We start from the raw sequence: 9,247 nt of genomic DNA on the forward strand, positions 1-9,247 counted from the left end.
CTTTGTCTACTTCTTCTACTTTCATTTTGAGGCCCCACGAGATAAAACAATACGTGTAACAAGTGTCGTGATGTGCATCGAATGGCCTTTAGAGAAGAGAGCTTATGGACATGAGGATTCCGTTTTGCCCCTTATGATCAGTCTTCACTTTAGCAAGACGGTTCAATCTCTAACAATGTGAAAGCAGCCAGCATTCTTGTCTTCAAGATTTTTTAGGAGGCTCGGACACCTACCGAACCTGAAGAATGGAACAAGATAGTGAAGAAGCCACAAAGAAAGAAGAGGGAAGGTATGGAGGAAAATCTAGGAAGAGAATAAGGAGATCTCCGAAAAGGGAAGGCAAGGAAGTAGTAGTCGAAATCTTGAAAAGGAGACAACCAAGGCATCCTTATCTTGAATGCTTCTGACTATGCACGTTGCGTGCTCGATCTAGCAATATTGGACAATTCTTTTGATGGACTCTCGCTAAACTCAAAAAGAAAGAAGAGGAAGAACTTGAAGTTGGCGCCAACATAAGAGGTTGCTTGCTTACTTAGTGCTTGTGTTAAGGAGATTCGAACTTCGTATTTTGGTAATTCTCTAGGAGTGATGTTTAACCTACCATGCTATTAAGAAATTCTACTGAAATAGTCACTCGGACTCAAAAAGTAATAACAAAAATGGCTTACCCAATAACAGATTCCGCAGCTGCCACCGTTGGAACCAATGAAGCAAATGATTGACCATCATTTCATCCGAAGAAACAGAAAATATCCAAAAGTTCGAATTCACAACTAATAACGTTGATTCAATTGGCATTGACATAATAAGAATATTTCATCTATTAAGGAGGATTCACCGAAGACCTAAAATAGAGTTGATTATAGAAAATGTGAAATATTTGGCGGAATCCGTTTTGGGAACATAGAATGTTAGAGAAATTCAAATGTTAAAGTAGATCTATCGATCCAAATTGTCCATTAGTAGTGGGGGTTTGTGCTTTAGCACTTTGATTTCACCTTGAAGAAACTTCCATCCTCTTTTGGAAGGTAAAGATACTCTCATATCCAAGCACTTGGATTCAATCGATCACCTCATTTCAAAACCATGCCCTTCAGTCCCCCCCTCCCCCCCAGATCGCGAATTATATCGTTGAGAAAGATTTTCCCGATGAGCGAAAATGATATCTCATGTTCTGTTATCGAGAATTTTGAGACCTCCTTCCTGTAGGATGTTTCCTACACTCCCTACTGGTTGTCCAACGAATAATCTCTCGCTTAAGACTTGAATCTTGGCTTCATTCTATGTAGGAAAGCAAGTTCGAAGTTAGGTTGACGAATTCTTCCCGCTGCATTTCGAGAAAAAACTTATCTAGTTGGAGTGCTAGTCTTAATGATAATGGTAAGCCCATCCAATTTTATTCCCTTTTTTCTTTTTTCATGCCCTTTTTATACCCTTTTCTTTCTATTGTATATAAGTCCTGCAGTCCTAAGAATCAGAACTTCTTCTTGAGAGTTCTCCATTTGGATAAGGCATGCGAGCTTAGTCATTGGAAGTCTTTCCCCTTTCCTTTTTTTGAGTGGAATTGTTTGTTATCAAGCTAGATGAAAGAGCATTGCTTTTTTCCATTTTTATATCTTTATGGAGACGATATACCCTTGCGTGGGATATCAGCAACTAGGGTCAGAAAGGTTCTAGAAGAAAGGCTTTGGACCTTTTATCCCACATTCCATTAACAGTTGTTATTCCGACCCCACATAGTGGTTAGAGCATCTTCGTCTGAATCTCATAATTAGATAGAAGGATAAGCCGCTCATTTGACTGAACTTCACCTAAGGACTGAGAGAATACCTATTCATCATAGGTACGATTCTCCTTTAAGCACTCACCCCAAACATAGGGTGTCTTGTTCTCTTTAGTGACGTACCCCCAGAGGGTTTTCCACTCCTCTTCCAAGGAGATGCAGCTCAACTCACCTGGAGCTTTATTTTTCTGGAAATGCTTCTCTGATTTTGGTTACCACATTATGTTTGGAAGTATTCTCATTAAGGATAGCAATATGATGATGTAACTCACCGGTTTGGTGGTTTTCTTGCCCGATTATTATACACATACATTCTCAACTCCTTGCATATTTCATTGCGCCTCATCCTCCGTTAAATATTAGTGGAATTTAAGAATTCTTTGATAAGGATTCTCATATTACATTGAGCATCTCCTCTCCTTCTTAGTCGAGCTGCTTCTCATCCTATTGTTTTGAGTCGAGCTATTTCTAATTTGAAGGGCTCCTTCATAATTGTTTTGCTTCGTGCCTCCGACAGGGCTGGATGTTCTTCCTTTCGCCTATTTCAGATTGAGACAAAGATATGAGGATGAATCGTCTAATGTAATCGGGCTACTCTTGCATTGTTTTTTACTTTCTTCTTTTTGAGCTCTTGGCTAGCTAGGAGCTAACCTCTTCATTCTCTCTAGGAAACTCATAGGCTTTCACCTTGTCAGTTTCGAAAAGTCACGGCAGGTTAGGGATTCTCTTGAATGAAGTGAGGGCGGGCTGGCTGAGCTTCGTGCGCTAGGGTCGATTATTCCCTTTCGAATGTTCAAAGATCTCATTTTCATGCAACCCTTGACTTCTTCTTATAGCTTGCACGGAGAAATCAATTTGCACTCTACGAAGCTCATAAACAGAGTCAATAATCAAGCTCTTCTTCTTCTTCTTCTTCTTGGACTCATCCAATCTCCATGCCCTCTTGTCTCACCTTTTGCCAGCCAACCTAAAAGCTTGCTCCGCTCGCTCGTTTTGTGCTTGTTTTGAAGTGGGTTTAACAGTTGACTCAAGAATTTGAACTCTAAAGAAAGGTAGGTTTCTTCTTTTTTTCATTAATTGATTTCTCATTCAACCTATTCTTAGCTATTGTCGACGTAAAAGTTCAATAGAGAGAGTTGACAAAGTTTAAGCAGAAGGAATAAAGAAAAGGAAGAAGACGACAGAAAGAGATCATATTCTATTTTGTCCTACGCGGCATTAGCTTTCATTTCCCTCTGCTTCTTATAGTGTGCTCAAAGGAAAGCTGATAATGAAGAGTTTGGTCGAACCACAACTTCTATGGAGCCTCTTACTCTAAGAATTACCGACTGAGAATCTTACTCGTTTTAGGAGTCACAATATTTGTCTATGGATAAGTATTAGAGGCAGACGCTTGGGCAAGAGATCTAGTCAACAGCAAGAAGAACTTCTTGATGGATAAACAACAAAGAGAGCATACAGCAGCGAAAGACTAGGATCATGCTTTACTCTATATGTATCTAAACGATTTAGAAATTAACATACTTCAACTGGCAGACTTAAATGAAGATAGAGAAGGTAAACGATAAGCTTACCTTTGTAGTTCTTAACTTCTTCTTTGTTCCAAAACTTCTTTTTGCGTAAAGATCACGAGCAAAGGACAACCACTATGTTGACCTACTAATCTCAGGACTAAGAACCGCGTTGTATGACTCGTTTTTATGAAGGAAATCTTAGAGAGATGGAAGGAGAAAGGTGTATCATTTTGAGAATTTTCATGAAAACTTCTTTTTAACCTCTCCTCATTCTATAAATGGAAGTTTATAAAGAAAATTACATACAAAATGCATGCAATTTACTTTATGAAATTTCAACACCTAATTATTCCATTAACTATTAATGGAATTAGTGGCTTAAAAATTCATTACAAGCTGCCACATTTTTCACTAACATTTAGTAATAAATATATTAGTCAAAGGACAATTTGGTGATTTGACCAATTAAGTCAAAGTCAAACTTTAACTTTTCTTAGTCAAAAGTCAACTTTTTTACTTTTTGCTATTTTATTCGTCTTGACTAATTCCAACCTCCCGAGTATGAATCTACATCCATTTTTCTAAAATTCAAATCATATTTGAATATAAATCCGATCAAATTTTTGTTTTTCAAAGTCAAAAGTCAATATGTTGACTTTTACAACTTTGACCGTTTCAAAACTTTCCAAGCTTCTAAATATGAATCCATATTCATATTTTTATTATTTAAATCATATTTAAACCTAAAGCTTAAAGTTTATATTTACCGACTTATATCATATATACTTGTCGGTTTCTCTCTCTTTACCCAATTCGAACAGTTCGAGTTATTCCAACATATTATTCTAAGTTGAATCCATATGAGCTAGTAGGGGAACCTAATGGACCTATAGATCATAGGCTCCAACGATTCAAGATTAACTGGCTAAACTCTTTTAGACCACGCTTAATCAACATTCGTTAACTAATGAGTCATTCCACTAAAGACTTGTAGTTGCACTCCCCTCACTATAGATATATTTCTGTCCACCTGATATAACCATGATGGGTAAGTTGATCATTCATAGGTTGTTCGTAATCTTGGCTAGATCAAAATACCATTTTACCCCCGAGATTACATCTTGCTCCTTAAGATCCATTGATCCACTATTGAACAATTGGTTTAAGGTCCAACCTATAAACCTGAATCCTTCTCAGGTTAATGAGAAGGTGGGGCCCCTTGTTCAAGACTTGGATTCAGTCCTTAAGGGAACAACTTATCTACTATCCCAGAAGTGGGTAGGAGTGAATTCCGTCTTGCACCCTATTTCTCTAGCTATCCACTCGGTCTTATCCCTGAAATTGGAGGCTTACTGGGCCAGCGAAGATAAGCTGCCCTTACCTATGCAAATCTAAAGATAGTACTGAATGAACAAAAGCTCATAGTTAGCTCAGGATTAAGATCAAGTTGCCTAGGTCATTATAATTGAAACAGTTAGTTTATACAGTTTACGGCGTTATAACTAAAAAAAGACTATTTCGTGGTTCCAGTCTTATGCAAACCATTTACATAGGATGCTCCCACTCCAATGTCTCCACATGAACGATTCAGGATTACATCATTTGTACTAACTACAGAGCGGGCCGCATCCATAGTGTTTTTCCAGAATAAGACTATTTGGGCTATTAACTTGAACTTAATCCATCTTTATGTCTTTACATAAAGTTCAAGTGTATTGACAAACTTAGTAAAATAGCCTCGGGACCTTAATTTATTGGTTTTACGATTATAGTATTCAATAATAAACTTATTGAATCAAATAACAAAGTACGAGTTTTAGGACATAAATTCCAACACTTCTCCCACTAAAAAAAGAACAACGAAAGACATAATACAAGAATCACTCTTGGCCAGCTGTGCTTATGTTTCTCATGATTGTTACGAGATTCTATATGATAGGGGAAGAACTAAAAAACGACCTTACTTGCCGATATGCCTTGTCTCATACGGGTACCTTCGAGAGGAGGATGAGCAAATGCTTGAACCATACCATACAATGAGAGGAGGGAAAGTTCATTCTTTTTTCATGTGTATTTGTTGGGTTGTCCACTGCTCTGTGGGTTTTAGATCTGGTCACAATTAAAGCATAATCATAGCCTATTTGCCCTAAACCAACTCCATTCCATTCCTGAACCCCTCTGGCTTGTCTTCAGGTTAGAGAGTTATAAGGAAGAAGAAAAGTCTCATAAAAGGATTTCATTCTTCTCCTCGAGCTGATGGTGTGAGCTACTTCTTTGTCATTGGATAGAAAGCAAGAAAAGGAATAAAAAAAGATGAGCGAAGGAGCTCGCTTGAATGAATAGGAAATAGGGAGCTTTAATTCCATAAATCAGTCCTTCGGACCAGTGCATCCAAATTTCTCTTTTTCAAGATTACCAATTCCAATATAGAATACATAGAGACACACCCGAGCAACCCGATTTCCAGCTCCCTTTCACCTCACCACTTCGCTCCTCTCACGTAGTAACTCGAAAAGGGGATAGCTTCTTACTATAGTCTCAACGAACATCCTCTCAACTTCCTCTACGAGTGTGGGTCAGTCATGGATGCAAGGAAAAAAATGACTTAAGGACCAGGTATGGGTGACCCTTGGTTTGAGTCAATTCATTCCTTTATCGAATCCACTTTTCATCACAAGTGGTACTACCCTATACATTTTTAGAATGCAGAATTTTATGACTTTCCACCTACATAGATGTCGATCATGACTTTCCCATGAAAATTGAGATTTCCCGTGGCCTTTCATTTCTTGAAAGCATTTTTCTTGAGATGTCGATCATGGGACGAGAAGGAAAGGAGAGCTCGCAGCAATTGAAGAATGAACCTCTCCTAATCAACTTCTGACTCACTTCTCCTTCTTCTGAGCCAACTAAACCGGAAAAAATATTTATGGTCCGTGTAACAAAATGAAAAGATCCATAAAAGCCATTTTTTAAATATTCCATATTTGCTCTTCCCTTTTATCATCTTTCTTTTCCTCTTTCTGTGCGATTTTTTTCTTCTCATCGTCTTTCTTCTCTTCTTTTTCTTTTTTTCCCAAACTGTTATTTAGTTTAAGATCATGTATCAAATATAAAATATCTATTTTTTAAATTTTTTTTTCAAACTGTTATTTGGTTGTTCAAGATCGTGTAGTAAATATAAAAGATCTTGAAAAGAAAGCTAAATCTAAACGATGGTGTACAAAAAATAGTCAAATCTAAACGATCATATAAAAAAATAAACGATTGTGTAGCCAAATTAAAACGATCGTGTACTAAAGAATCTTGAAAATAATAAAGAATCATTTATATTTGGCTAACGATCAAATCTAAACAATCGTTTACCAAATTTAAACGATCGTGTAACTAAATTAAACGATTGAGTACAGAAAATCTTAAAAAAAAAAGCCAAATTTAAACGATCAAATCTAAATTATACCAAATAATAGTCGAATCTAAATGATCGTATACCAAATATATTACGCTTGTTGTTGACGGCGTGGTTGATGGACATTTTTTATATTTTTCATTATGGGTCCGTGAGTTTTTTTTTCATTTTCGGAATTGTTCTATATCGTGTAAATATTTTGCTGCTTTATTATATTTTTGAAAATACCCTATATATATTATTTATTTAATATTTATGGATAATGTTTGGAGTATTGAACTTTTATGAATGTTTACAACTTTGAATTTACCGATGTTTAAATTTTTGGATATGCGTATTTATTGATATGACAAGTTCAAAAATTTGAACTTTACAAACATTAGGAATGAAAAAAAGAACAATATAACCCGACAACCCATGTTTTAAGATTTAGGTTAGATTGGAAACTCAGATTGCCAACCCAATCAATTGAAAATATGGGTTGGATTAAAAATGTCCTTCAATCCAATTCGTTTACACCCTTAATTACGATCTAGACAAAGGGTTACTTTTCATTCACTTTCACAATTTAACCATTTTTTTTGTGTTCCTAACAAAAAATCATTCGTGAAAAAAAAAATCAAAATTCCATTTTATTATGCATAAAAAAGGACAATGATTCTAGATAAAACATTCGTGACGGTTGAGTTGAGAAAAATTTTCACCGTTTAACTAAAATAAATATCATTGAAATGTTTTAATTAAATGGTGAAATTTCTCACTAATTTTTTAGATTTGATTAATTCCGTATAGACCATTTGAATTTAAAAGGTTGTCCAATTTCTCTTATAGAAGGAAATAATTATCTATTAAACTAGGGGTCTTTTTAAAAATATAAAAAAACGGAAAATATTTACACTCTATAAAATAATTCCGAAAATAAAAAAAGTTCAGAGACCCAACGTGTAAAATACCAAAAATGTCCTGTCAACAATGCGCGTAATATTTTGGTATACGATCGTTTAAATTTGACTAATTTGTTACACGATCATTTAATTAATTGGGTTACACGATTGTTTAGATTTGGCTACACGATCGTTAGATTTGGAAGATTTGGGGTTCCAAATCTAAACGATTTTTTTTTTCAAAATTTGGTATAAACGATTTTTTTGAATATTCTTTATACACAATCTTTAAGTTTTGGTTACCCTAATTTAAATGCCTAACCAACACTATCAGATTTGGTTACCTAATCTAACCTAATCTGGTTACCTAATCTAACCTAATCTAAACGTAAAAAAAGAAAAGAAGAAAGACGATATAATATATGCAGTGAATGAAAAAAAAAAAGAGGAAGAAAGACATGCAAACACGATAGAAAGAAATAGATTTGGTTACCTAAATCTAAAAACAAAAAAAAAAGGAAGAAATCGCAACTAAAAAAGAAGAGTATAGAGGAAGACGATTAAAAAATCTTAGGAGGGAGAAAAGGATGGAAGAGCAAACCTGAAATATTTAAAAAATAACTAACTTAATGGATTTTGTTACACAGGTGGTAAATATTTCTCTAGTTTGTTATATTTAGGAAAGTCCATTAAACTATTTATATTTGTAATCTAAATTTAAATGTTCAATTCAAATTTATTCACGGTACAATAATCACATAACGATAAATATTAAAGGAAATTGAAAAGAGACTACCGGAGTGGGACTTTAAAAAAACTCTTCCTCTCCCATTCCCTACGAAGATGAAGAATCGGAGAATTCTCACCCCATAACAAGCAGGTCACAGCTGAAAAATGAACGGTTGATGGTCAAGCAAAAACTATCAAACAAGAAAATAAATTCAATTTTAGAGGGGACTGCTAGGTCTTCATGTAAAAATTGTTTGTTGTAAAATTTGTTGGAATTGGTATCTTAAACATCTTGTATTTTATGGTTTGTAGGCCAAACATGAACATGGATGTTGTTACATGATTTTAAAGTTGTTCCAAACACTTACTTTTTTATCACTCTATATTGTGAAGAGGTAGCTAAATTCAAAGAGCCTCACAACTATAAACAAGGGAAACATAAAAAGTTGAAGCATCACCGCGAGGACGTAATCGTTACCAAGATCATTTCAGAATAAAACATTGTTGAACCGTTTACAAAGGCGACTAAAGTATTCAATAGTCATCTAGAGAATCTGCAAGATATACATGTTATATAATCTAAGACAAGTGCAACCAAATAGACTAAATGCATTTTACCTTCAAAAAAACTATTTTTATTGAAACCAAAATTGGTAAAAAAAAAAAAAGAAAAAGGAAAGCATGAAACTTGAAATTGAATGTTTATAGGACTTAAATTTTTAAAAACAATTGGTTGTAAAAATTAAATATTACCGAACCTGGACCTAAACAATTAATTTTACCCAATGAAATTTAATCACTTTGTTTAAGTTCTTAAAACCCAATGGAGCCTAAAAAGCGATATCTAGAATAGATATCCTCAACATGATTATAATAACTAGCAGTTCAACTCCACCAACCGGATCGAATTTGTTAGACTTCAATAAAG

Source organism: Cucumis melo, chromosome 1 (assembly GCF_025177605.1).
Source record: "Cucumis melo cultivar AY chromosome 1, USDA_Cmelo_AY_1.0, whole genome shotgun sequence".
Taxonomy (NCBI): Eukaryota; Viridiplantae; Streptophyta; class Magnoliopsida; order Cucurbitales; family Cucurbitaceae; genus Cucumis; species Cucumis melo.